The sequence below is a fragment of the Prinia subflava genome, chromosome 3 (assembly GCF_021018805.1).
Source record: "Prinia subflava isolate CZ2003 ecotype Zambia chromosome 3, Cam_Psub_1.2, whole genome shotgun sequence".
Classification (NCBI taxonomy): domain Eukaryota; kingdom Metazoa; phylum Chordata; class Aves; order Passeriformes; family Cisticolidae; genus Prinia; species Prinia subflava.
This window is the reverse complement of record NC_086249.1, coordinates 14535537-14562516: the sequence shown is the minus strand read 5'-3', so window position 1 is coordinate 14562516 and position 26980 is coordinate 14535537. Positions and strand designations below refer to the sequence as shown.

Below are 26980 nucleotides of genomic sequence, written 5' to 3'. Positions count from 1 at the left end.
AAACAAGCAGAACTTGAACAATGTTAAGAAAACAAATATGCAGGCCTGGGGCAGAAGGAAAACCTACCCTGAAGAGCATGCAGTAGATTTTGCTTCTCGTGCTCTTTATAATGAGATTATTCTGTGATCCTCGGGAGTATTGGCAATCAGTCAGGTTGCACAGAAATTTGCAACTGGTTCATGTCCAAATTGCAGCACATAAATTAAAGGGACGATGCAGGGTGAGTTTCTTAGTTCTGCTGTTCAATAATTTCAGCACACTGGATCACCTGGATGAGCTTCAGCTCTCGGGGAACAGCGTATTTAGCGATTTAAGGCCAGTTTGATTCTATTTAAGTACACGAAGGTTAGAGAACCCTTGGAGGAGTGAATGTACAATGTGCAGGGTAATTGCCTAATGGGGAATGTAGTGCACTTGATGGAGGCTTGTATTGATTAGTGGAGAGGGAAATGGTGTTTTTATGGAAGTCATTGGTATCTTCTTGCACTGCACAACTTAAGCACTGCATAGTGCGTGATTTATTTGAAACTTCAGGAGAAGGGGGAGGGTATTCAAGTCTGGAAAATTTCATATGGAAAACAGTTTTACAGGTTTATGTATATCCAAATAATCCAAATATACTGGCCTTTTCTCACTTAAAGCTCTGCTTTAGATCCTGAAGTTGAACATGTAGAATAAAGAAGGCTTTTCTCTGAATAACGTTTAGGATTGATGTTTGATAACAAAATCTCAAAAGATATATTATTTCTTAGGAATAAAACCAATTTAATGTAACTCTAGGCATTTATAAAGAGTTTATTACTTATTCATCTTTTGGCTGGGTATAAACCCACCGATGTGAAGATAAATTGCTGAAATTAATCTTACCTATATGATTTTGCAACCCTTGGGGCAATGCCCTCACCCCTTACAGGGTTTATAGATAGAGTTAAACATTATCCAACAAAGAAATGCAGCATTACAGGTGCTCTGCAAGGAGGACCACAATTTATGGAATACGCATTTTTAATTTTTAAAGGATTTGCTGACAATAATATATATCCAGGAACAAAATATTAAACTTGTTCAGAGTGTCAATGAATGCTTTAGGTTCAAAAACAGGAGAGAGGGATAGAGAGGCTGAAAATTTATTAAGGAGAAAACTTATTTTCCTACACATTGTATGCATTTCATTAATATGTTCATTTCCTATTTCTCTCCCAAAAAAAGTGGAATCTTTTCTGAAACACTGTTCAGACTGGAGAACATTTATTTAATGAAGGCTGTCTGAAAAATAACCAAAACCTCCTGATCATCTCTTGCCGAGTAGGAATCCCAGTTTTGACTCGTAGCTCTCTGCCCATTCTCCACAAAAGGCTTCAGAAGGGCCACACAACTAAATGGAGGCATTTCCAATGGAGGCTTTTGTGTCTGAGCTCTCACAGATGGCATCTCAAATGTAACAAGGGGATTCCCCTCTGAATGAGGGGGTGGGTTAATCCACAGATGAACATCTAAAACTGGGTGAAATCAATCCCACTTCGTGTCCCACCCAGCTGGCTCCTTACTCAGCCACCTGAGTCATGCTCTGGCTTTGCCACCAATGTGGCTCAAGTCCTTCTCCATCTGTCTGCTGTGCCACCCATCTTGCCTTTTTTTAGAAGAATACACCCTCACTTCCACATCTTTTGGGGGCTCAGAGGTGGACGGCTGGTCAAGGACGTTACATGGCATCTGTGTTCTTGCCTCTCTTGTGTTCCTGCCTCTCTTCATGCATCTGTGAAGGAACCAGAGACATTTCTGCCCCTCCCTTGCGGTTTCTGCTCTCTGCACTGCAGGAGAGTGATGGGTGTGAGAAGGGTCAGCCTTCAGCTTCCCCAGAGAGCTAGAGCTTGTCTAACGCTGCTGATGGCTCCTGGAAATGGGTTGATTTTGTCATGGTGTCTGCTGGCTACTCTTGACCCCGGAGTTTTGAAAGTCATTTAACTTGCCAAGTTTGAACAGATAAAATTGTCTTTTCTAACATCAGGGATGCACTTGTTCAATGCCTTCGGAGTAGATATGAGATGTTTTAAATTAGGGAGTGTTTTATCCTTTTTAAAAGAATTGGAACTCTGTTATTCTGGTTTTTTCCTGAAATGGCTGACTCCTGTGAAAAGTAACCTCCATACCACCCAAGGCAAGGAGCAAGAAACCCCTCCTTACCCCAAAAATTCAACTTTGGAAAGAAATAAGATATCGATAGCACCAGCCTCAGTGATTTGATCTGTTTGTTGGTCAGTAACTATCTGTTAGTTATTCTGAAGAATAAGAAGAGACTTACACAATCTAATGACAAAACAAGAAAACTTTATATGATTTATTTTAATGTGCATGTTTATAAATGTTGTAGTTCAAGGCTGGAACTTTTTCAGCTACCAGTCTTACCAGCAGAAAAGCATAGGCTCTAGGTAAAGCAAAACTGCCTGTTAATTTAGGATTGTGCTTATCAAATGGCTTGATTAGGAAAGAAGTCTTCAACAGAATATCAAGTTTTATGATGTATTCAATAAAGGATAATGAGGAATATTGAAGTTCAGTGCCTTCTTCTGTAAGCACATTTGAACTACTGCTGTCCAATTCCAAAGAAAATTCCCTAATCTCTTTTGTATCAGATATTCTCATATTAGTTGTTCTGGCATTTCTAATCCAAACCTTTCCAGTGTCTCCTAATTTGTTATTCCTTTCCATTCACCATGGCTATTGAACGTGGAGAGGAAGCTGCTACCCACCCCTTTATTTCTTGGCTTCGTTTTATTCCAGGTGGCTGAAAAAGAAATGCTCTGATTCAAGTTAGACAAAAATAAATGTTAATGAGGATTTCCTGCCATTTGAAGTAATCTGTAGTATTAAGTAATGTGAGAAGAGTGGAAATGCTTCTATCATTAATTCTCTAGGAGGTTTGAGTGATAGATATTCTCCTGTAAATGGGCATGCTGGGAAGTTCCCTTTTAACTTAAGAATATGATTGATTATATTCCTGAATAGAGATGTATTTCTCTACTGAAGCTGAACTGTGAGAAATGTCTAATTATCACCTTTTGATGGCAACAATTAACCTTTGTGAAATCTTCTGTTAATAAGATGTATTTGCAAAAAAATTATCTGTATTAAAAGCCTTTGTTAAATCTTTTAATTCCCACTACCCCCTAGAAATTTCTATTTGCATTGGAATTGTGGAACATAATTTGTTTAATTAAAAAAAAAAAAAAAAAATTCTCCAGTTTAATGAGAAGTTAAAATATAGCCCAGAGGAATCTTCTGTTTTTCTCTTGCTGACTTTTTGAATTTTCATCTTTATGATTTATTTTTCCAGATTTAGGATAACTTTTGGTTTCATCGTGTAAATAGTTGCTTAGTATTCCAAAGAATTAACATAAGAATATCCTTTTCCAAACAGTAGAATGCTTTTAATTGCTTAAATAGGGTTTCTGTACAAATTTGTTAGGGAAAGGCATTTTCTTTACACTCATTTCAAAGGGCAGGTGTTCCAAGACCCAACAAAATAACTTGCAAAGTGAAACTTACCCTTTGCCAGTGTACAATTAGCCTTATATCCAAATTTATTAATAAGTGTGATTTTATTTTTTAGTAAACAACATGTGCCAATTCTGCATAATTCTGTAGAAATATATGCATAATACACTTCAGAAGCTTCTTACACTTAATTAGTGACTGTGAAGCATCTTATATATACCTTACCCTTCAATTATCCCCAGAACAAGAGTAAATAATTAATTTGAAATGATTTCCCTTCTTTTTAAAATTATGTATTGCTGCCTATATTTGTGTTGTTCAGTTGTCATACCTGTGGGGCAAAAGACAATTTGCTTGTAGACAAACAAGGAGGAGGAAACAAAGCAACAAAAAATATTTCATCAACCACGGGCTTCAAGATAAGGAGGTTCCCTGTGAACTGCACAACAGTTGTGAAATAGGAGGTAAACAGCTTCTAACAAACTGTTAATTGAGCCAGAAATGAGCCTGTAGGAGTGTGGGGTGAGACAATGATCCTTAAGGCCTGACTGGAAAACCTTCCACTGTGGTCACACATCTGGAAATTAATAGCTCTCTCAGTGAATTCTGCAGACCTGAAACCCTCACTCAGAGGTGAGCTCAGTCCCTGGGCATCAGGAGGCATTTTTTAGGGTCCACCTAATAAGTGCCTCAGGTGATCCTCCACATTTTGAGGTATGCATTTCTATTACTCTCCATTATCTTATCAACAGAAGGTATAAATTGTTTCTTGCTATCTGTATCACCCCCAGCTTTAAGGGCACAGCATGATACAAGCCTTGGCTCCTAATAATGATTGTGCTTTCACAATGGTTGTGCTGGAAACTTAATCTTGCAGTAATTTTCCTAGGATGACACCTCCTTTTCACATAGCACCGAAACACTCTACAGTAAGAATAGTTCTACTGAAGTGCTTCTTAAATTTCTGCTGAAATCAATAAAATGTCGCAGACTGCTACTGATCAGCAATTGCTTGTGAGAGCTTTGCAAGGCCCGTCAGTGCCTTCAGGGGCCTGACCTTGAATTTATTCACCCTAGAGAAGAGGAAGGGTTTGGAGAGGTTCTGGTTGCTGTCCTCAAGCGCCCGACAGGCATTAGAGAGGTGGTGATGTGAGCTGCGCTTGGCAGGGCACAGCAAGAGGGCAAGGGGCAACAGCCACAGGGCATGAAAAGGCAGATTCCAATGGAAAGTAAGAGAGGTTGTGGGGAAAGGGGGATGGATTTCCTGTCAGAGAAGTGTGGTACTGCAGCAGGGAGGCTGTTGAACCTCCATACATGAAGGTATTGAAAACTTGAATGGAGGAAACTCTGAGCCATTTGGTTTGACTTTAAAGTTTATCGTGCTTTGAGGTGAAGGTTGGACAAGGGGATCTCTAGAGACCTTTCCACCAGAATGATTTGTGGTTCTCATGGGCATGTGGTCAGTTTTCCTGGTATGGAGGGAGAGGGTGTATAAACCAGCATGTTCTTTCTTTAAACATTTAAGAGGAAAAAGAAAAGAACAGTTAAAGGTCCCATTTTATTCTCATAGGAAGGACGTAAAAGTGTGCTTGAAACCACACTTACAGATTCAGTGAACTGTTTCCAACTGTACTAAAGCAGCAAAAGAAACTACTGAAGTCTCAACTTGCTACTCTCTACCAAGAGCACGCAGACTTGTGCCTCCCCTTTTCAGTGATTGGTGCTATTCAGACTAGGAATACGAACAAAAAGAATGCTTAGATCTTCAGTTTTTACTCCTTTTTTCAATGTCCCTGTTCAGCCATCATCTTCAGTACTGGTTATTCTACTTCTTCCCAGATCCCTTAGCAAAACTTAAGAGAAAATAATCCTCCTCAGCATGGCTCATTGCCACCCATAGTTATCCCCAGGATTAATAGCATTTGTGATAACTGCAATAAATTGGACCATTTTGTGTTACCATGGCAGCCAAGTTGAAAGTAGCAATTTTTTCCCTAGGTAGGCTAAAGATACTCTTGCAGGTAGAAGATATAAACTAATATTGATTAAAAATTTTCATCTGGGTTACACCAAAATATCTTTTCCTAGATTTCTGCTTCTCTGTGATAACTACCTAAAGTGTAGGAGTATTTAATTGAAGAATAACTGGAGACAGAAGAACTTCCTATTTGAGTGTATCTGTGATTAAATGAATTTGACATTTTTGTCTTGAATGAAAGTGAATTTCAAGTGCTACTGTGAAGAACTCTACCAAGCATATAATTGGAGCTTGTCAAAGAAAAGTTTCTTACATTGCTGTTTGAAAAAAAAAAAAGAGGTTATTGTTATCTTCAAAATTAAGGCAAAACTGAAACAAATGGCTAAAAGAAAAATCAACAAAAAGACAGCATTTGTAATTAAAAGAAAGCTGTCTTTTCTGTTTTTCATGGACAGAAATACTCTGAAAAGTCTATAAATGTCGTGAGATTTTTTCAAATCTGTCTGTTATGTACAGTTTCTATTCCTCTGTCACAATATCTGCTGTTCTCTCTTAGCCCTTGCTCTAATATGAAAGACCCTAAAACTCTGTCAGTTTTGCAACCAAACATGTAAAGTGCTTTGTTTCTATATTCAAATGATCTAAGAAAAGTTTTTTGCTAATAAGGAGGAATTTTTGGGGTCACCTGTTGAATGTTTAACAGGAGGAACTGAGAAAAAAAAAATTAACAAAGCATTAAAGCAGTAATTTGATAATTGGGGTCTTCTTGTAGTTTTCAGCAGTTTAGGGAGAAAGTCTGATCTTCAAGCCTCCAAGTCTGGGAACACTGAAAAGCTAGATGATTTTATTTATGATTTTATTTAAAAGTGTTTTGAATATGATAGATTTGGTATTTCCATGTGCTGAAGAAAGAACAATTCCAGCATGAGGAAGGCAATGGTTTAATGAGCACATGGGGAAATAAGGGAATTCACCCCAGCAGTCTGTCTGCAGTTCTGGGCTCCTTTCTCTTCTATGAGCACAATGTTTGATGGCCAACTCTGGCTGATACAGTGCTTTGCCACAGATTAAATGGAAACATCATACTCTGACAGCTGAGTGTTCCAAGCATTTGTACGATGGACGCTGTCACATCCATTAGCTCCTAAAAATGTGTTTGAGAATGTGTGGCACTCGATTTCACTGGGTTCTTCCTTCTTCCAATCCAGTCTCATAGTGGAGCTTCTCCTGTAACAGAGTTATTCCTGGAAAAAATAAGGGTCGTCTTCTTGGAGGCATGAGTGGGACTGGAAAGGAGGGAAATGGGTGTGGGAGAGGCAGGAGAGAAGGTGCCTGTGGGTAAGGTAGATGTGAACTGTGGCTTGTATTTCTACGGTGAGTTCTTAATGACCTGCCTGCCCTTGAGAGTTATGCACCTCTAATCAAGCCTTTGATGGCTGATGATGGGTTTCTGGTGTTTGCAGTATTAACCAGGTTTATGTGTAACCCCAACCCTGATTTTTGTGTCTGGTGTAAACAAATGGGGTCCCACAGCAGTAATGGTCCTCATCATAGCCAATAATTTGGCTTTTTATGCTACTCTAACTTTAAGCAGTGGTGTAAGGAGGTTCTCGTGCATGCATGAGCTCTGCTGTGGTCATTGCAGTGACATTCTTCCATTGTCACAACTGTTTTCAAAAATAACCATAAAATCTTCCCTTGGCATTCAGTTTTACCTGACTATATTTGCATGCAATGATTATGCCTCCATCTTTTATCATATCTGCTGTAATATGATAGTGCTGAAGCTCAGGATGTTTAGGTTTGTTTGAGCAGAAGACAAAAAAATATAAAAGCTGAATGATAGGGTGAAAAAAGCACCCTTCATCCCACACACCTGTCTCATAATATTATGTAAAGATCTTCGGGTCTTCTTGCCAACCTTTCGGTCTTGAATTCATCATTTCCCCCTCTAGCTGTTTCCATCAGTGTCCATGGGTTTTGTTTCCCTCTTTTCCCTCCATATCCCCATTTTAAACATTTCTCCTGTGTTTGCATGGGAGTTCTGGGAAGCACTCGGGTAGTTTAGGATCACCCGGGAACTTTTTAACATTGTGTGCTCCTGGTTTAAGGCTTAGCTGAAATCTTCCTCTCTGAGCTGCAACTCCCTCATACAGCTGTATTTTCCCCCAGGTTGTCTGACAAATGCTGTCCAGTAAATATATTCTCTTGCCTGCTGTGATGCAAATTTATTTTCCTGCCTGTCTTCCTAGTAAATAATTTTTTTTCCTAAGAAAGTGATTGTTGCTAGGGTAGAGAAAGGTTGCTGTATTTTGAACAGATTTTGTATTAAGTGTTTTAATAGGTTTGATGTTCCTTTGCTTCAGTCAAAGAAATGCCTCTGCAGTGGGTTTGGATTGCACATCTCACCTGGAAACTGTTGCCAAGTGAAACTTACTTTTGTTGATGAATAATTTTTGTTAGAGCATCTGTCAGTAAGAAAATGGGAAGCAGAAGTCACAGATGAGGCAAGAGAGCTGGGAATGGTAGGCTGAGAGTAGTATGGATTTGTGTGAAGAATTACTTTTCTTTATGGAGCTCATTTAAGGCTAATTCCATTATAAAGTTACTTAGGTTCATCTTTGATTTATTTTTTCTTTTTTGGAATTGGGAACTCTATTGGCTGTTTGCTCTTTGTGTGGCATTGTTTGGTGTGGGTTTCCAATTGTTTTCTTTGTGGTTTTTTAGCAGTCTTTTCTTACCAACTATCTTAATCGAGCTCAAGTTTCTTTGCAAAGGAAATATCCTGATAATTTGATGGCCTCATGTGGGCATGGATTTGTGGATAAAAGACACAACATAAACCTGTGCATTAGGCATAAATAACTGTCACATCATAACAGGAACAGAATTTGGCATAAGAGTGCGACACAAAGATATCACCTGGGGGTGATTTTGTCAGGGAACCAGAGGAGGACAGCCTGTGGTGAATACAGAGGAATTTGGTAAAAGGCCAGCTCTGAAAAAAACCCCAGCCTTACTGCTAAGGACAGAAAATCACAGGAACAGCTCAAAGCAGCAGTGAACAAGTGCACTAGAAGTGACTTGCTGGAGAGGGTCAGCGTGAAGGAGTGTGTGAGGTGACTGCCCTGACAGTGCTCCACACTGGAATTTTCTCCTCTGCAGCCTTCCCTGTGTGGGAAGAGTCTCTAATTATCTCTCCTGCCCAGTGCATGCCAGTGCTGGTTGCCCAACCCCCAGCTCATCCTCAAGACTGCCAGGTGAGAAAGTAATTGCCTTCCCTTGAGAGGCAGCAGCTCCTCGGGTGTGAAGAATTCACACACACGAGTTCTTGAACTCTCAAGGAGCTTTTCTCAAGTATTTCTACCCTTTTTCTGTGCTAGCACAGTGGTTATGGCTGGTCTGGGGCTGCACTACTGCACCTCAGGATGGGAGTGAGAGGAACTCTCCAGGATGGGTTGCAAAGTCACCACAGCCCTTTCTCGGAATAGGGAAAGTGGAGAGTCTGTCTTCCTACTCTGACACAGTTATCTGTTACCCTCCTGTCTTTTATAAAACCATCTTCTCTTTCATGTCTGGTCAGATATTTGAAGTGCCATCAAGAAGGTTTGTGTCCAGTAGAAGTATATGGGCCTTGGCATTCTGTAATACTGTCCTGTTTGTCTTTCAACTGATGAAGGTGGTAATTTTGCCATTTGAAGACCAGCTCTCATAAGAACTACTGATTTTTTTAAAAAAATATATTTTGTTTTTCTGAGACTATTCATTCTTGCTAAGATTTGTAAGGAGTCTAACTTATTGAGACTTTGGGTGTGAATGGAGGTGATCGGGATTTAGACCATGCAAAAACATCAGGACTGTTCCGATGTTTATCTTCATGGTCAAAATTCCATGACAATGACCCTCTGCTCTTGAGCAAATGTGATTCTAGAATCTCCAGTCTCTTAATCTGTGACAAAATGCAACTTGTTTTGTTTATAAAAACTTGTTTTGTTTATAAACTTACGGTCTTTTGGAGATCATCAAATTTTTTTTTCACTCAGGATATTAGAAACATTGAAGTCGGCTCTGTGTGGTTAAAGGTTGCAGGTTTTATTTTTGTCGTGGTTGGGGCGGGGAGGTGAATTTTTCCAGGGGGATGTGGGCAGGCCAGTGATCAGGTTTTGTGCTAAGACTTGGATTGGCCACTCAGAGGTTTGGACACGCCTCTGAGGCCACAAGGGGTTAAAAGCAGGACTCCAGGGGGGTTCGGCCTCTTTTGGGTTCTGGTTTCAGCAGGGAAACATCTCCTCTGCCCTGCCCAGTTACTAGGCTGAGTGGGGGAGGGGGCCACGTGGCCGGGCTGAAGAGAACCACGCTGCAGACTAAAGTAAGCTGGGGCCCCGGGGGAAGAAGAGAAGAGACAAGCTTTGAGTTGAGCTGGCCCCATCCAGGCTGGAGGGGTGGAAAACTGTGGAGGTGCCTTCCTTCCTGCCCCCCCAGGAGAAGGGGCCCAACTGCATGGGAGAGTGCCCGAGCCTGCAGCCCTGCCGGGAGCCAGAAACTGTTAACTCTTTCTGAGGCAGAAAGAAACTTTTCCCAGGCATTAACTCCCATGGCTAGTGGCTTCAGAAGAGAGAGAGAAACAGCTTGAGACCGAGATGATAACGAAAGATGAAAAGAACCCCAGATGAGCAGAGATTGAAGAGGAGTAGCTTTTGAGCTGGACTTTTCTTGCATAATGTTAGCTATAGACTGAACTTGAGTCTCCTTTGAACATAAACTGCATTTGGGTGGGTGCAGCTGCCTTTGCTTTTGCTACAGTGACTGGCACTTTTGAAGAGTGGAGCAAACAGAGAAGAGAAGGGAGAGGGTGTGGTGGTGCCCTCTGCCCGCAGAGAAAAAAAGCCCTCGGCCCCAGGAGAAAGATGAGGAGAGCTCGGCATGAAAGCATCCTTAAAAGAGCCCTGTATGCAGTTTCAACCTATGGACAGTGGTGAGAGCACAGGGCATAGGAAAGAGAAAGTGTCCCCTGGCAGACTTCTCCAGGCGGTGCCACGGGTGACATGGAAACACACAGAGTCAACCCGTGTTTCCTGAGAAGCAGTCTGTGGTGCAGGAGAGACTCCTCTCTACCTTGCTGAATTGAAGATTGGGGGTTTTTTTTGAGGGGTGATTGATTTAAAACCCAAAGGTTTGGTCTATAGAGAGTAATGTGTAAAGGGTAGAAACTGGGGGAGGAGAAGAAATGTCTGTGTGTGTTTAGAGTTTTCTATCTCTGTGCTTATGTAATGTAATAAAGTTTTGTTTTTTTCTGTTTTTAAAGTTTAAGCCTGCTCTGCTCTGTTCCTGATCACATCCCACAGTAGTTGTTAGAGAAAAAAATATATATTCATGGGTGCATTAACATCTGGCCAGTGCTAACCCATGACAATTTTTTTCTCTTCAAAAGATATAATTAGCACGGCGCTGTTGATTTTATGCAGGAGGACCACACACATGGACAGGGACAACTTTCACTGGCTTGGTGCTCTCCAAAGGCTTTGAGTGATGAGATTTCTTTATACATGACAGCATTATTTTCTGTGCATGACATCAGTGAGAGAAGCTGCCTTCGTGTTCCAATCGTTACTTAAAAACAGGTGATGGCTCCTTGTGCTGTCTATTTGTACCTTTTGGCCTTTAGACATCTTTTGGAAATTGGGTTGGGAACTTTTTGATATACTTCTGTTTACCCATTTCCAGCCTTAGGGCTTTCCTGTATCTCCTACCAGAGGTTTGAATTGTATTCCTTACACTTGATAAAGAGAGAGGAAACTTGTCAGGGCAGCATTTATGTGTGTTGCATGCAGGCTGGGCAACCTGACATGGCCATACTTCTAGCACATGAGAAAAAAGTACTGAACTCAGTGATTTGGGGGTTAAAATGTTGATAGGAACAGACAGGAGGCAGCCTTTTCCTTGGGGTTTCCTCCCTAGCAAAACTAGAGCTTGAAATGCAGAGTCCTCTGTGTACGTGTGAGAGCGAATGGAGCTTGTCCTGTGTGAGTCAATGAAATGGACTCCAATCTTTTAATTTTTTAGGGGTGCAACACAACATTGGCCATTCCACCTCTCTTTCTTCTGCTCGCTGTCCCTCCAATGGTGCCCCAGACGTGCTGCACGTTTGCAGTCCTTTATTTTTTCTGGCTTTCTGTAGGGTCATAAGGGCCTCCTGAATTAGCAAGGAAATTGGCTTTTCAGTGCAGGCAACTCTGCCCTTGCTCACGAGAATATTTCACAAGGAGGTACAAGGGCAATGCCTCAGCTCTACAGATAGCAGAAGATTATGCAGCAGTACAAGACACAGGAATAGATGTGTTATAAAATTATCTGAGAGTCCAAGGTATGAGTCTAAAAAATCCATAGCTGTGACACGTAGCAGCCTTCCAAGCTGCACAGCATAATTATTTTCCTCCTTCTCAGTCTTCCCCTCCCAGCACACGATATGTTGTATTTGACACTTGGGAGGGAGAAGATACTCAGCAAAAATCTCACATTTTTGCTGTTTGGAGTGTATAAGTCTTGAGCAAAGTTCTTTTGAATATTTTTGTCAAAGACAGAATATTATTTAAGGGCAGAGAAGCGTACAACATACAGCCAATTTAGCATCTTACTCAGAATGTATGTTTTGAGGCTCTGTGTAGCAAAAAGTGAAGTTGAGGTGACAGAGCTCTTATAATCTACAGTGTAAGTCAGTAAGAATAATTCTTACTGCATGTGGATGAGAAAATGATGTTTAAGGTGTCATTTAGCTTACTTAAGATGTTTGACGTGGTATTTGAAGCCCAAAAACATCCCTGGCCAAATAATTAAATAGTATTTTCAAAATCTGTGTATAAAGAGCCCCCAGTCAGCGTGACTGGACTGAGACAGGAACCCTAATGCAAGAGAACAGTGATATCTACTCACCAGCAGCAGTGCATTAAAGGAGAAATAGGCGTTACAGAAGGTGAAAAAAATTGACTGCCTGCATAGTAATTAATTTAGTAGAAATTGTTAGCAAGGCCAAGTGCCAACAAGACAAGAAATTTTCAAGAGTTTGAGTTGTCCTGGAAACACATGGACATCTTTATTTTTTTTTTTCTCCAGCAGTTTGAGCAGTGTCTACTATGATATATATCTCACATGAAGTCCAGGGCTCCAATTTTAATGTGCAAGACTTTATATGATATTACGATATAACCTTTCAGTTTGATACTGCCTTTTATTCTCGAGAAAACCCAGGCTTAAAAAAATAATGTCAACCTGAGGAAATTCTTTGCATGGTGCCTCTTTCAGCTATTGTCTGTATAGTGACAGGGACAGGTACACGAAACTGATTTGCTGCTGGAATCTGGGTTGATTTGCAATCACTTCAAAATTCCAGACAAAAGGGGACTGGTTGGGGTTTGCTTGTTTTTGGTTTTGTTGGTTTCTTACTAGTCTGAATACACAAATAAATGGTTGACTTGTATGCTTGAATTTGAGCCAATTCTGAATTTAATAATCAATTATGTGATTCATAATTTTCACTGCTGGAGGTTTGCAACATAAATGGGAGTAATTAAATCAAAATAGCAGTAACCAGACTGTTGTGCAATTTATGAAAGAGTCCAAATGTCAAGTTTATTTTTCTATTTCACCCTATAAATAGGCTGTTGAAATGGTTGCAGAAGCAAGTATTTTAAAAGTTTAACATTCCCGTAGTAAATGAACAGGAGAAAATCAAGAAATATTTTAAGAAATTAGCTATGTTCTTTTGATTGAGCATAGCTGTTTTAGGCATGCTGTAATTTTGTAAATCAATATGCATTAAGAGAAGAGGAAGATTTTACTCACAATTTTAAGCAGAAATTTTGTAAGAGCTTTGACTTTTCTTGCTATGAAATGACCCACACCAACTATTAATGAAATGTGTATTTTTATAAAGAATCTGAGCCTTCATTCCAAGAGGGACAATTTGGCTTTAAAAAGTATTAGTTTAATGCTGGATGGATAGATTGGATCCATTTTCCTAGGCTGTGTGGGAACCATAGTATCGACGTAGAGTTCCATATAGTCCATTAGGATCACACTATTCAAACTTCCTCTCCTAATGAGATAAAATTCTGACTCTTAGCTCTACCAAAAAACTGAAAAAATCCAATTAAAAATGTATTTCTCAGTGTTCATTTGTGTTTCCCACAGAAGAGGTAATTAACAGTGTGTTGTGTTACATTTAAATTTGCAGATGTAAAAGAAAATTTTCACGTTTCAAAACCAGTGTGTTTCTAGTAATGGTTTCAGGAAGTGTGGGAAGAGGATCCACCTAAGAGATGTGCATTGCCCACCATTTACATACCCAGCAAAGTGTGGCTAAATGGCTAATAATTGCTAAGAATTTGGGTAATTTAAAGCAGTGTGTTAATACCTTGTGGAGGGTTACATTAGGATTATTACATATAGTATATACTCCTAATATAATATATTTACATATGTAATATTTCCTAATAATATTTTATTAGCCCCTTTCTTCAAGATTACATTTAATATCCCCACCTTGGATTTAACTAAATAGGGAATAGCTGAATAGATTTACACCAGAGAAGCAGGGCAGGAAGCAATAACATGGATGACCTTGCTAATGTAAGGATCAGAATGGTTATGAGCTGATCCCAGCCTGCTGCTGCTGTTATTTACAGCAGTGTCCAGAGAGACAGAAGTTGTTATTTGTGCCTTATTTTACAGAGCATTTTACAGACCTGCAGTCAGGTTTGCAGTTTAGGAAAGTGCTCGCAGATGTACAAGCAGCATTTTCTTTTTGTTATTTCTCTAAAACCACTGCTATGTAAGTTTAACTGATTTTGAAGCCTTCAGTCAACTTCAATTCTCATTTTCACGGCAAAAGCTCATTTATTTTCAGTTGTCTCCTCTAAAGAAATAACTTGTTTGTTTAAGGACAAGGTTATCCTTTTCAAAGTCAAATGGGAATGTGTAGATGACTTCCCACTCTGGCCTTGGCTGTGACACCTGACCTTTATTAGGTCAAGTATCAGTGACCTAATGAATGTAATGGTCTCCTGCTTCTTACAGGAATTAACTTCCATTCTCAGCTTCTGCCAATCCTCATTTTATCCACAGAGTTGGTAGGTGTCCTAATAACCATGGAAAAAGTTGAGATAAAGTGGCATTGATATAAGTTGATATCAATGCCACTAGACCTATCACCTTTTTCTTTTCTGCATCTATTTCTCCTGTCAGGAATTTAAAATAACACTTTCTAGCTGTGTTTGCTGACTGTTTCCAGTGTAACCCAAAATGCAGTGATTAGTAGCTGGTTGTCTTGAGAGCTGGGATTTGTAAAAGTCCACAACAGCTCTCAAGTTAAATGCCTTGTTACCTCCTAGGAAATGTGTGGAGAGGGTTAGGAAGGGGGGTGTGGCTTATGGAGAATATTAACATTTGTGTCATCTCAAGGTAGAGAGTGAACCTGCTCCGGTGCAGGCTCTGAGACCACAGCCAAGTTTAGGAAGGTAAAGGAAAATATTCTTCATGTTTTGTCATGCCTCCAACCTGAGCATTTGCCACTTTCCTACATGTTCTGTGACAAACAGGAGGTGGCCACAGCTTATCTAGACACAAAATGCTCACTGGAAATAGAAAACCACCATGTGTCTGGCTTCTGGGAGGGGAGTAAAATGATGCAGGAGATCTCTACAGAAAGTAATGCCCACAATCTGGACAGAGCTGTTTCTGTCCAAGCACAGGAACATTAACAGCCTGGGAAGCAGGTATTGCTCATTGTATATTGACTGCTGCAGTCAGTTCACTAAATTTGATGTGCTTTGGATTCCAGGTTTCAGGAGGGCGTGGTGGCGCTTTTTGGATGTGTTGTCTACTGCACAAAAATGAGAGGAGAGGCTTTGACAATAATGTTTGCAAAAGAGAGGATCTGGACTAGGAAGGGAAGTGGTTAGGCATACTTTGATTAAAGCACTTGAAACTTGAGGGTTATTTAATTAATTTTTTGAAATGCAGTACAAGGGAATAAACACACTTTGCCAAAGCATGGAGCCATCTCACACAGTCCAGTGCTACAGGACAAACAGACATGATTTTGGTGTGGGTGTTGTGTTTGGGTTTGTGGTTGGGTTTTTATCAGGGGAACACCTACACGCTTTTCCCTGCTGGCAGTAAGGCACCATCACGAGACAAGGTGCATCAGCAACGTAGAGATTTTTCCTTAAAATATACGTATCGTTTTTTTCATTGCCCATACTGTTTATACCTGGAATAAAGTTCCTTATGTATGTGATTTGGTATAGTCAACTTCAACTCAAAGTATGATATTGTTATAAAGTACGAGTAGAAGGATGTTCTGTTTTATTTTGGAATTTTGAGCTGCTTTTACTTTGGTGGGGGGAGAATTCTAATGTGTTAATTCAGATCCTTTAGAGAGAAGGAGCATGCACACTTGTAAATCAAAGACTATGATTAGCAGTGGGTATTTTTCCTCCTGAGTGGCAGGCACATTTAGGCATCAAGGAAACACCATTTCCAAGTTGAGAAATTGCACCTGTACTTGAAGTGGGGCAGTGCTGCTCAACCCTGGACATTTCTAGAAAATAAAGGTGCTCCAAATTCAAAGATGTCTCCCACAAACCAAAATTGTAGAAGCAAACTCTAACACACAAATAATTCCTATTTACTCACCTGGAGAGCCCATAAATTTGATGAGAATGGCCTAACCAGAGAATTAAATGAAAATCCCATCCTTGAAACTGCCTCCACCACTCCTCCATCATGCCAACATGACCAAAGTGGTGCAGATCATAGAATCACAGAGTGGTTTGGGTTAGAGGGGACATTAAAGATCATCTGGTTTCAATCCACCTGCTGTGTTCAAGGGCACCTTTCTCTAGAGCAGGTTGCTCAGGGCCCCATCCAGCCTGGCTTTGATGTGTGCTCTCTTCCTGAAGTGTGAATTTAAGCCAGCTGAAAATCCACCCTGGGCTGCCTTCCCGTCTCCTTTTTGCACCTGTGGGGAGTGTGGACAGAGCCAAGGGCTTGGGACTGCCCTGCCTGAAGGGGTTTAGCAACCTCTTGGCCACGATAATCTGCTCATGAGGAGGGCAGTGGAAAACAGTGCCTTGTATTCTTTCTTTCAGAGAGTGAAGAAGTACACTTTTGAAATCTGGAGGTAATTTTATTTATTGTTTTCTTTTATTACATCCCACACAGAAGATGACTGCAGGCAGATACCTGTTGCTGAAGCTGTTCATAATTTCAGTTGCTGGTATTAAATCAGGGTTTATTCTAAGGGTGTATCGTATATTTTTCTTGATTTAAAGAGAATGACAAGTTATTTTGCAGGCTTTTTTGGCATCAGCTCTTACAAACTTCTCTGCAGGATTATCTCTGTTTATAGAGAATTGCCATGACTGGCAATAAAAGGCAGCTAATGTAGTGCTAAACAAACTTAGCAGTCAGCATAGCCAGAGCATTGCACTTTGCAACCTGCATGCCTTCTCAATATTACAGGGGCTTCTATCTTGATATATCCAGTTATAACAAGATGAGGGCAAAATCCAGACCAACCATTGCTTAAAAATTGTGGTTTTATTCTTTTTAATTAATGGAATTTGGAAATAAAAGAAAATACATCAGATATCAGTGACCACTTGAAAAAAAACCAAAACAAAGCAAGCTTGAAAAAAACCCAAACCAAGCTATGAAAATTATTCACCTTTTTCTATATGATTTCCTTGATATGTCTACGTGTGTGTGTGTGTGTGTGTATATATATATGTATATATTTGAGTGACTTTCATTCAAAAGGAAATCATTGCAGTATTGAACTTGGTAGATTGTGCTTTGGAACTGGAAGCTTTCAGAGGAGTATGGAACAGACAGGCAGAGATAGAAAATATTTTGCTTTTTCCCTTGAATATCCTATTTTCATATTTTGGGACTGTATTCATGCTGGATTGTATTTGGGATGGCCTGCAAACTTGCTCTGCTCTCTGGATATCTGTTGAGATTTTTGGTGAGAATGGCAGTGTTAATTTTGAGTTTTGTTTGTGATCTGGATACCTGCCTGTCAGGAAATTAGTTGGAACAACTTGGTCTTGCAGGGATTGAGCCGAGGGAGAAAAACAATCTGTCGGTTTCAATCAGTGCTTAAGTCATGTTTTTTGTTTTATACAAGAATTAATTTTATAAAGTCCAGATTCTGAATTCATTGAGAATAACATCTATGGATTTTGGTGGCAACAGCATAATCTCTCTTTCTGCCCATCACAAACAGGGGTGTGTGCGTGCAGGCTAACACAGAATTTAAGAGGAGGCTACTTCTACAGTGTTTCCTTTACTGTTTTCCTGAAGAGAAAGCAGTTTTTTAGAGACTTGACAGCCCTGAAGCCCAGGGGCCTTCAAGGCATTGTTTAAGAGAAACAGTGTCTTGAATATTTTCTTGGTTTTGTAGTTGTTTTTTAAATCTATGGACTAGCTTACCTTCTGGAAAACACCCGTGTTTGCAGCTTTGCCACAGCATTTGCTTTTAACCAAGAAAACATTAAGCAGAAGTTGGAACATTTGCTTTTCATTATGTATTCCTGGTTTTCCTTTTTTCTTTGCTTCTGTGTATCAGAATGTGCATTTGGAGCAGGGGCTGATGTAGCAAGCATTTCACAGTCCACCTTCTGTTGTTTTATGAACCACCGGCAGTCTGTGGACTACAGGCTCAAAAACATTTCAGTGCGCTGGGCTGGAGCCCTCTCCCTGTTTACCCATGCAGAGCAGCAGGATAAAATTTTGGCCTGATGTCTGAAACTGGAGAGAAATAGAGGGAGAGATTTGACTGACCATATCTGCTGGTGTGCCATGAGTCCTGATTTCTTGGCTAGTGGGGAATAGGCAGCTCCTTCCCTGCACAACCAGAAATGAGGTGCTGATTGGAAGGTACACACACAGCTCTGTGTGTCCCTGTGGCTATTTCCCTATGTTTTATCCAGCTTTTGATCCATAGGTAGTGAGGATTGTTTTATAACTAAGTTCCCAGACCTGGCTATTTGTTAGGAGTATTCCTTTTCTGATTCTCTTTCTTTAAAATATTTTGCATGCAGGTGCAGCTTTCTGGAATTTTAATTCTTCTCTTCATGAGCTGGTTACTCTCCCAAATCACTGAGATTCAGAAAATTGTTCTTAGGGTTTAGCATAATCAGTTGTTGCTACTACAATATGCACCTTTCTGATACTCTTTTTCAAATTATATCACTGAATTCCCAGGAGAGTATTTTCTGTCAAAGATCTATTTCCAATGCTCAGAAAGGATGATGGTTTCTGACTCTGTAGTTGGGAAGGGGTCACAATGCAAATGAAAGCAAAAGCAAAAGAGATCTCCTTTAGGGAAAGGGTTGGGGAAATTAGTTGAGGGTCAGAGCTTTCAAAAATAAGGAAATCCTCAGCAGGGGAAACCTGAGGATCAGAATGGTAAAAATAGGACAGATGATGTTCCTTGTTAAAACCCTGGGAAGCTTGGATTTCCTAAGTATCTGAGCTCTGGTTATTATTCTCCTCTGAGCTTAGCAGCATGTCACGATTTCCTGATCCATAACTAGAAATCACTGTCCATCTGAGAGGTAGTGGCCCTCCAGTAGCAGGAAAACTGACTGGATTTCCTTGGAAAAAACCCAGTTCGTTCAGCTAGTCATGCCCTTTGAAATCATAAAGAGAATTATCCATCTGCAGGAACAGTCACAGGAGCAGAAGCTTAGGAGGTTGTTGTGCACAGTCACATAATTTAGAGTTGATCCTCACTATTCCCATGTTTTATATTCTGGAAGAGAATTGGGAAGTGTCATTATCTAGCCAAGATGGAATCAAGTGAAATATATTCAGATTTGATCCTGGCTTTCTGAACCCAGAGCAGATGAGGTCACTAAATAGCTGCTTGAAGTACAGTGGTTTCTCTTTATTGATGTCTTTCCAGGTAGACAAATATCAAAAATCAATGACTGAATATCAGATGAAGCATCACTGGAGGGAAGACAGGTTGAATTGATATGGATGTCATGCATGAGAAAGACATTACAGAATAACAAAGGTAAATCCAAAAACAACTGAGGTGGTCACAAGTTTGTTGTCTCTGTTTTGTCTTTGTCTTTTTTTTTGCTGTACATAAACTGTTTTCAGTCCTGCCTGGTAAGATATCAAAGAAGATGGAGACGTGAAGAGCTCAGTGTGGTAACAGAATCAAGAGCAGTGTCCAGCTGTCCTGAACATTCGTGCTGACCCTTAAATTAAGATATTGGTTCAGCACATGAGCTTAGCAGTGTGGCACTGCAACTGCTAGAGCTGGAGTTCAAAACACACACGCTCTTACAGGCTAGCTGGGTTGGGATGGTTTTCTTTTCTGCAAGTTCCTTGCACAGTCCCCAAGTTTAAAAGCAATGCTGTAGTGAAGTAGGACAGACAGGCCAGGGGACATAGCCTGAAGCTGTGCCAGGGGAGGCTCAGGCTGCACAGCAGGAATAATTTCTTCATTGAAAGGGTTGTTAAATAATGCACTGAACAACCCAGGGAGGTGACAAATCTACCACCCCAGAAGGGCTCAAGAAGCAACAGGAAATCTCACGTGGTGCTGTGGGCTAGTTGAGGAGGTGGTGATCTGCCAAAGGCTGAACAAAGACCTGAGGCCTTTTCCAACCTTAATGATTCTGGGATTCTATGACAGTGATCACTTGTAGTGATAGAATGCCTTCTTTTCAGGCGTTGTTAAGATTTATTCAGTGTTTAAAATCCTTTTCCTGTTTGTCTGCAGAACAATAAATCAGTGCTGAGCAGTGTTACTTCACGTTTGTAACAGGTGTCCTACTGCTTTTAGCAAGTGAGAACTGTACACCAGCGGGATACCACTGTCTCCTTGCCCTTGACTTTTCAATATGAGAAGTCTCTTGAATGGTTCACTGACACTTCCATGTCGTGGCTGCTTCTAAGGCATCTGATTCTTTAAGCACTCTCTTCAAAATGTGAGTGTTCACAATGTCAGCACATGAGATGAGAGTGAGTGCTAGGTGCTACTGTGATTAAAATAAATCCTGTATTGAAACCTGAATCGACAAAGTGTTGCAATTTTGTGTGATTAATTGAGATGGATTAAACTATTCCCACAGGTTTATAGGCTTATGCTGAGATAAAAATGAATGTATTAAGCTAAATATCATAAGTGAAGAAACTTTTCATCTCAGTGAGAAATACGCTCATCTAAGAGCAATTATGAATTAGTTCTGCAAGACATCAAACTAATACGACTTTTGGACCAGTGATTTTTAAGATTTTGGAGTACTGAACCCTTTATATTCAGAACATAGTCTAAGCCTGGGAGTTTAACCCATGAGAAAATTAAGTTTTTCCTGTTGTTCTCTCACAGTTTTTGCTATTGATATGTACATGAGATGTTTCTATCAAAGGATTAAATCAAATACTTAGAGGCTAATTCTATAAGCTTTATTCAGTCAGTCAGCTTGATTTATTGTTCTTGGCTATACAGTTCTCATCAGTTAACTTATTCTCTCAACAGGTGGGCACATAATTAAAATGGATTTTTATTACAATTAAAGCATGAAGCTTTTTCTGTTTGCCAGGAATCATTAATATTTTAAACCAGTGTATGAGAGGAGTAAAAGTATTGGGGGTGGGTGGTGATGAAAATGGCTTGAGAGTATTAGAGAAAAGTTTTATTCTTTGGAGTACCTTTCTGAAGGTTTATTGTTTTTTTTTTCAGTGAGATGGAGGGACATTTGATAAGCATGTGGCTGGGTTGCTTCTGAACTGGAGATGTTAATTGTGCAAAGAAATGTTAATGGCTTTGCAGAGCTCTGGGGAGGGAACTTTTACTGAGAAAATGTGTATATAGGCCGGGTTGTTCTGGATTTGTTTTGTGGTCAATAGAGAGAAATAGGCACTTTCTTCCAATTCAACTCATCTTGGGGGGGGTGGGGAAAGAATGTTGTCTAAAAGTGGATCAGACAATTGGGCCCTCAAGTATTTCTCACTGTTGATTATAGAGAGAGTCTGAGGTGCCAGGCCCAGCTGCTGGCATCCTCACTGCAAATCTCTTAAGTGAAATAAATCAGCCTTGGAAATAAATGGAAACCTAATCCCACTTTGGCCACAAGCTGGTTTGTTTCCCCCTGCCCCCCATTCTTTACTCTGATTTTAACAACTAGGCTGGGTTTCTGTACTTTCCTCCACCCTGAGGTACCCACCCAAGACCAGCCAGAAGACTGAAACCAAGCTCTGCTCCTCTGGCTTTGTACTTTTCTTACAATTTGTTAGTGCTTTTGGGTTGTTTGATGTGGGGTTTGTTTGTTTGGGGGTTTTTGGTTTTGTTTTTTGGGTTTTTTTTCGTATCGTAGGATTTGGGGTGGCTTTCAGTTAGCTCTTTGCTTGTTTCTGCTTCTTGTTGGATGCTTCATTTGTTTGAACAAATCAATTCTCCTAAATCCTTGTGAGTTGCCAGCTCTGATGGGCTGAGCCCAGGCTGTGCCTCCCCTGCCGAGCCCTGGGCTCAGCTGCTGGTATTTGGTGTAGTCCAGCCTGGAATGATCCGTACCTCTGCGAGGGAGCTCTTGGCGTGCCAGCAGATGTGCACACACGAAATGCAGCTGCAGCAGCCTCGTCCTGCTGGGAAACCGGGATAATGCTTTGCTGGAGCTGCTCCCTGCTGGCAAGAACAGTCATAACTTGTTCTCTGCCTTGCATGGAAGCACAAATGAACTGCAAAATTACAGAAGGATTTACTCTGATTAAACCGGTTTTTTGTTTGTTTGTTTTTTGTCTTGGAAATTTGTTTTGAGTGTGGCTATAGTTGTTTCTCTCAAATATAATTTGTGTGGATTTGCTGCCAGTTTATTTGCAGATTATGCCAATTGCCGAATATTCAAAGAGCAATGCTTAATTTTAATATTCAAGGCTCACTTCTAGTTTATTGAAGTGTTTTTTTTTCTTTTTTTAGCCACTATAACAATTGGTTTTTCAAAGGGACCTGAAAGACCTGAATTCTGCAATCCCATTCAAACTCCAGGTTTTCAATTTGCCTATGGCAGCTTTGGAGAGCTCGTCCAGAAATGCATTTCAAAAGCAGGTTGGGATGAAAAGAGCTGGGTTTTTGTGCCCAGAGCTGAAGTCAGCATTCAAAGAGATTGGAGCATACACAGCCTTTATTTTGCCTGAGGAGGATGCGTTTCTTGTTCATTTTCAATTTTCCAGTGTAACCCTCCCCAGAGCATGACTGAGGTGAGAGGCAGAGGTGGGTGCTCTGGATTTCCTCCTGGAGTCAGGTGTGGCCATCCAGCAGCCCGTGTTGTTTCTGTCTCAAACCCAAACACACGAACTGTGCTGATCTGCAAGTTGTCATATCAATGGTGCTGCTGCAGCCCCTGTCCTCACACTGTCCCTGCTCCAGGGGCTCCCCTTGCCTGCAGCACCTCTGCTGCCTTGAAGATTGTCTGCACCACATGGCATTGAAAGCTTAAATCCATGTTCAAATTCAGAGGCAAATAGTGCCAGAGGGGTGAGGAGATGTTCTGTGCTCCGAGAAGGTGTGGGGTGTGTGACAGCTCTGTGCTGGCCACTGCCAGCCTGACTCAGGAGCTCATCTCATTGTCTGCTGCATACCCTGGGGTTTGGCACAGCACAAGAGTTACCAGCTGTCTGCTGGCATTTACTGATGTAAAACCTGTGGAGTGTGTGCCATCTGCTGCTTGAGCAGCGATTTGGAAACTTGGGAAGGGGAGCAGGGCATAGGAGAGGTCTGAGACATTCCTGTGGCAGCCACAGGGAAGGGGAGACTCTACAAATGTGAGCTGTGAGTGTTGCCTTTTGCCCAACCTGGAAATGAAACTGGAGATAATTTTAGTAGGGAGGTAATATGAGAGGGGATCTTTAATGAAGGCCTTCAGGAGCAGTTATGGAGAGGTATCCACAAAAGCCCAGCCCCTCCAGGAGTGAGTACATTTTTATAGATTTTTAGGAAATTAGCATAATTGATAAAAAGCACCAATTAGGAGGACAAGTGGTGATGCAGTTTCCCCCAGGTCAAGTTCCTTCTCTGGAGCTGCCCTTCAGCACTAGTTGTGCTCTGTCCATGAAATGTATCTGGAAGAGTTCTCTGCCTTGGTTCCCAGGAAGAACCAAGATAGAATAGAGCCTTGCACCTCCCTGGGCTTGGAGCTCTGGAATTTGTTTTGAATTTCTGCTGAAGGAAAGGCCATGGAAAAGCACTGGGGAAACTGGTTACTAATATGGTAGATGACAGAGTGACAAATATATGTGTGAAGACTGCAGAGAACACATAAAAGACAAAAGGCAAACCCCAGAGGGCATTGTGAGGATCTGCAGGGCAGGTGGTTGAAGGAGACTTGACACAGCAGAGTGGTTTTACTGAAGGCAATGAAGTCTGTGCTCTCTGGTCCTGCTCCATCCCATATTCCATGCCTCTCTTTTCATCCTAAGCAGCAAGGAATTTATTTTCAGTTAGATTGTGGATCTGGGCTCATGGGACAGTTCTGCACGGGGGCCCTACTTCTCCTCCTTTCTGTGTGGGTATAAGGACAGGGAGCACAGAAGGTTCCCTCTGTCTTGGTTTTGCCTTTTTCCCTTTTTCCCTCCCGTTCATGAAACAATTATTTTATTCTCTCCCCACCTTCCCTGTTGAGGTGTGTGGGCATTGGAGACGAGGCAGGTGATTTCTTTGCTTTTAGCTGCTTCTTTAAAGGCATTTGAATGTCTTTTTTCTTTTTGCCAAGAATTTTGAAAGTCTGTTCATTCAAAAACTGTGTTGAGCTATATATAACCTGTTGTTATATTGTTATATAACCTGTTGTTATGTTGTTATATAGACTGTCCTAGCCTTTGTCTGTTATGTTTGCTCTTCTATAGTTGCCTGGCTTTGAAACCTCAAATATTCAAATCAAGTATTTTATGCTTAGAGGGAATCTCAGATGAATATTTATGGACACTTTCACCAATCCCATTTTTATGGAAGAGCAGGGGAAAATTGCTTTGACTGTCTTTAAAAAACCCCACCAAACCAGAAAAACATCTTTTCAATTGTATCTATTTTTCTCCTTGCTCAAAATTTGGAATAAGGAGAGGTGTCTTTTAACGTACCTTTGGAAACTGTTCTTGGTCAATGAAATAACATTGAAAAGACACTAATTTTCTCCAGAATAACAAAAACTCACAAGCCTCTTCATGTTAAAAGCATGCAATAATCCATATTTATTAATCCTTAAAGAAGGTGATGAGCAGTGATGATGAGACAGAGATATGGGAATATAAGAAAAGAGCAGGCTCAAGAATACAGGACAAAAAGAGGTCCAACATATAAAGAATCAACAGAAAGGACTTACATGTTTGTGTCTTTCCTAGAATATGCTTATTTTGAAGTGATTAGGTGAAGGCATCCTTAGTTTTGAGGTACCCACGTTTTGAGCTTTGCCTTTGCAGGTAAGGTGTGTGCCTAGGCTAGAGCAGAAAAAGGCTTTGATTTGCCTGTGACCACTAGATCTGTGGTAAACAATACAAGTTGACCTATTGATACATCAGAAAACTTACCCTGAAGATAGGATTTTTTTCTTTTTTAAGGGGGATGGTTGTGCATTCTCACCTGTCCTTTAAGGGTGGAAGGGAAAGCAAATCATCCTTTCCTTCACCGAATGCAGGTGAGACACCTCTGTGAACAACCTAAATAATTACCACTGAAGGCTAAAACTCCACTTTCTAAGAACTTGACCTATATATCATGAAGGAGAGGTATTCAGACAGAGCAGCTTGTGTGTGGTGTTGGGAAAGAAGAGGTGTGGGACACTTGCTAAAGCAGGAGGTCACCAGCTGGGTGAGCTCAGTCTCCATTTCTGACTACCACTCATTATTTCACAAATTGTGACCTCAGTTCTGAAGAGAAACTTCTACCAACCCTTCGGCACCAATTCCTCAAATTGTGGGGTCACTGGGGGCTGGCACAGCACAAAGAGTTGGTTGCTTCTGCCTGAAGCTGACAGACAATTAAATGAGAAGATAATGAAGCAGACTGATAATTAAGTTTTATGGTATCTGAATTTAAGCACTGAAACCTTGCTGAATTGTTTTATCCCCTGTTGTTCTTAAATGAAAGGAATAAGGGTGCAGATGGACACCTGAAATCTCTGTGAGGCAACTTTCCTGGCCCTCTATGGAAAAGCAAGGTGAAACCTGCATGGTGTTGGACATAGGATTGACTATGGCAGCATAGAGGCTGTACAGATATTGAATAGCTTCTGTGTTTCAGCTACAATATAAACTCACAATCAGCTCCATCTCTCTGTCTGAAGCAAAGCTCTAAAGTATTCATTTGCATATAAACAAATTTATGCTGCAACTTTTGCCCTTTTCCACATGGATTTCCTATGTTTAAAACACGATTTTCGATCAGAGAAAAATTCCAGTCTTGCAGAAGTCACCTTGTGAGAACAAGGCGTGCTGCCACAACTGCTTTTAGATAAGTAACCTTATTTTCAACATGCAATTTAATGTAAGAACATGGACTTTCTCTCCAGATTTTTGACGTGTTTTAAATCCAAACTCACTAAAATGGTGTCTTCCCTCCCTATAGGTCTATGATAAATAGTTCTGTGTCAGCATATAACTGCTTTCTAGTGTTCCTTTCTAATATCACTCTGGCGTCTTTCACTACAAAGGGGATATTTTTGAAACAAACAAAATCCAGTGTGATAATTTGGTGGTTTCTATAATTTTTAACCATTGAGCAAACAGTGAAAATTAAATAAGCAATCTTTACCTGAGAATGACTATTTACAGCAAAGCTATTAATAAAATCCTCTGACAGGTGGAGGCACTTAGTAATATCAATTAGTTCTCTCTTTAGAGATGAAGTATTCATTTTATAAATTTATTTATTCTCTATATAAACTTTGTTGTCTCTTGAAAAATGGCTTGCTATTGGGAATCCATCTTGCTGTTCATTTAGAAGAATATTCTGTAGGTGACATGGACAGGATTTCAACAGTTTGAGGGGGAAAAGGAACAAGTGGTTGTTTTGCAAACATGAAGATGAGTGTGAGTGTTGGATTAAGAATGAGATTAAGAGATGGCTTTTTGGAAATCCTCTGTTCAGGTACTGTGTTTGCTATGTGGAGATGAGAAGTTATCATAGATATTGCTAGAAATGTGTGTTTCTTCTGTAATTCTTTATTTCTTAATTATCTTGCTCTGTTAGAGAGAATTAACATTGTTAATCTCTGTTAAATCTTTTGGGGACTCAAGGATAATTTGTTTCAGGCTGGTATAGAATAGTCATGAAAGGGCAGAAGTAGAATTTAATTGCAAGGATTTAATTCATCATTCAGGTTGCTCGGCTGATGATCTACATGTAAATTGTAAAACAGAATAAATACCAATAGCTGTGAAGCATATCAGCATGAGGATGTAAAAAAAAAAAAAATCAAATGTTTTGGGCATTTTTA

The 26980-nt window shown here is 40.4% G+C and overlaps 1 long non-coding RNA gene across 1 annotated transcript in view; it reads left to right on the top strand.

Moving 5' to 3' along the window:
* The window catches only part of LOC134548831 (uncharacterized), an 87307-nt gene extending 66838 nt beyond the window's left edge, over nucleotides 1-20469 (top strand). The window contains exons 2-3 of the long non-coding RNA XR_010079930.1: nucleotides 19444-19557; nucleotides 20320-20469. This is a non-coding gene — a long non-coding RNA (uncharacterized LOC134548831). The remainder of the gene's footprint in view (nucleotides 1-19443; nucleotides 19558-20319) is intronic.
* Nucleotides 20470-26980: the final 6511 nt, after the last annotated feature.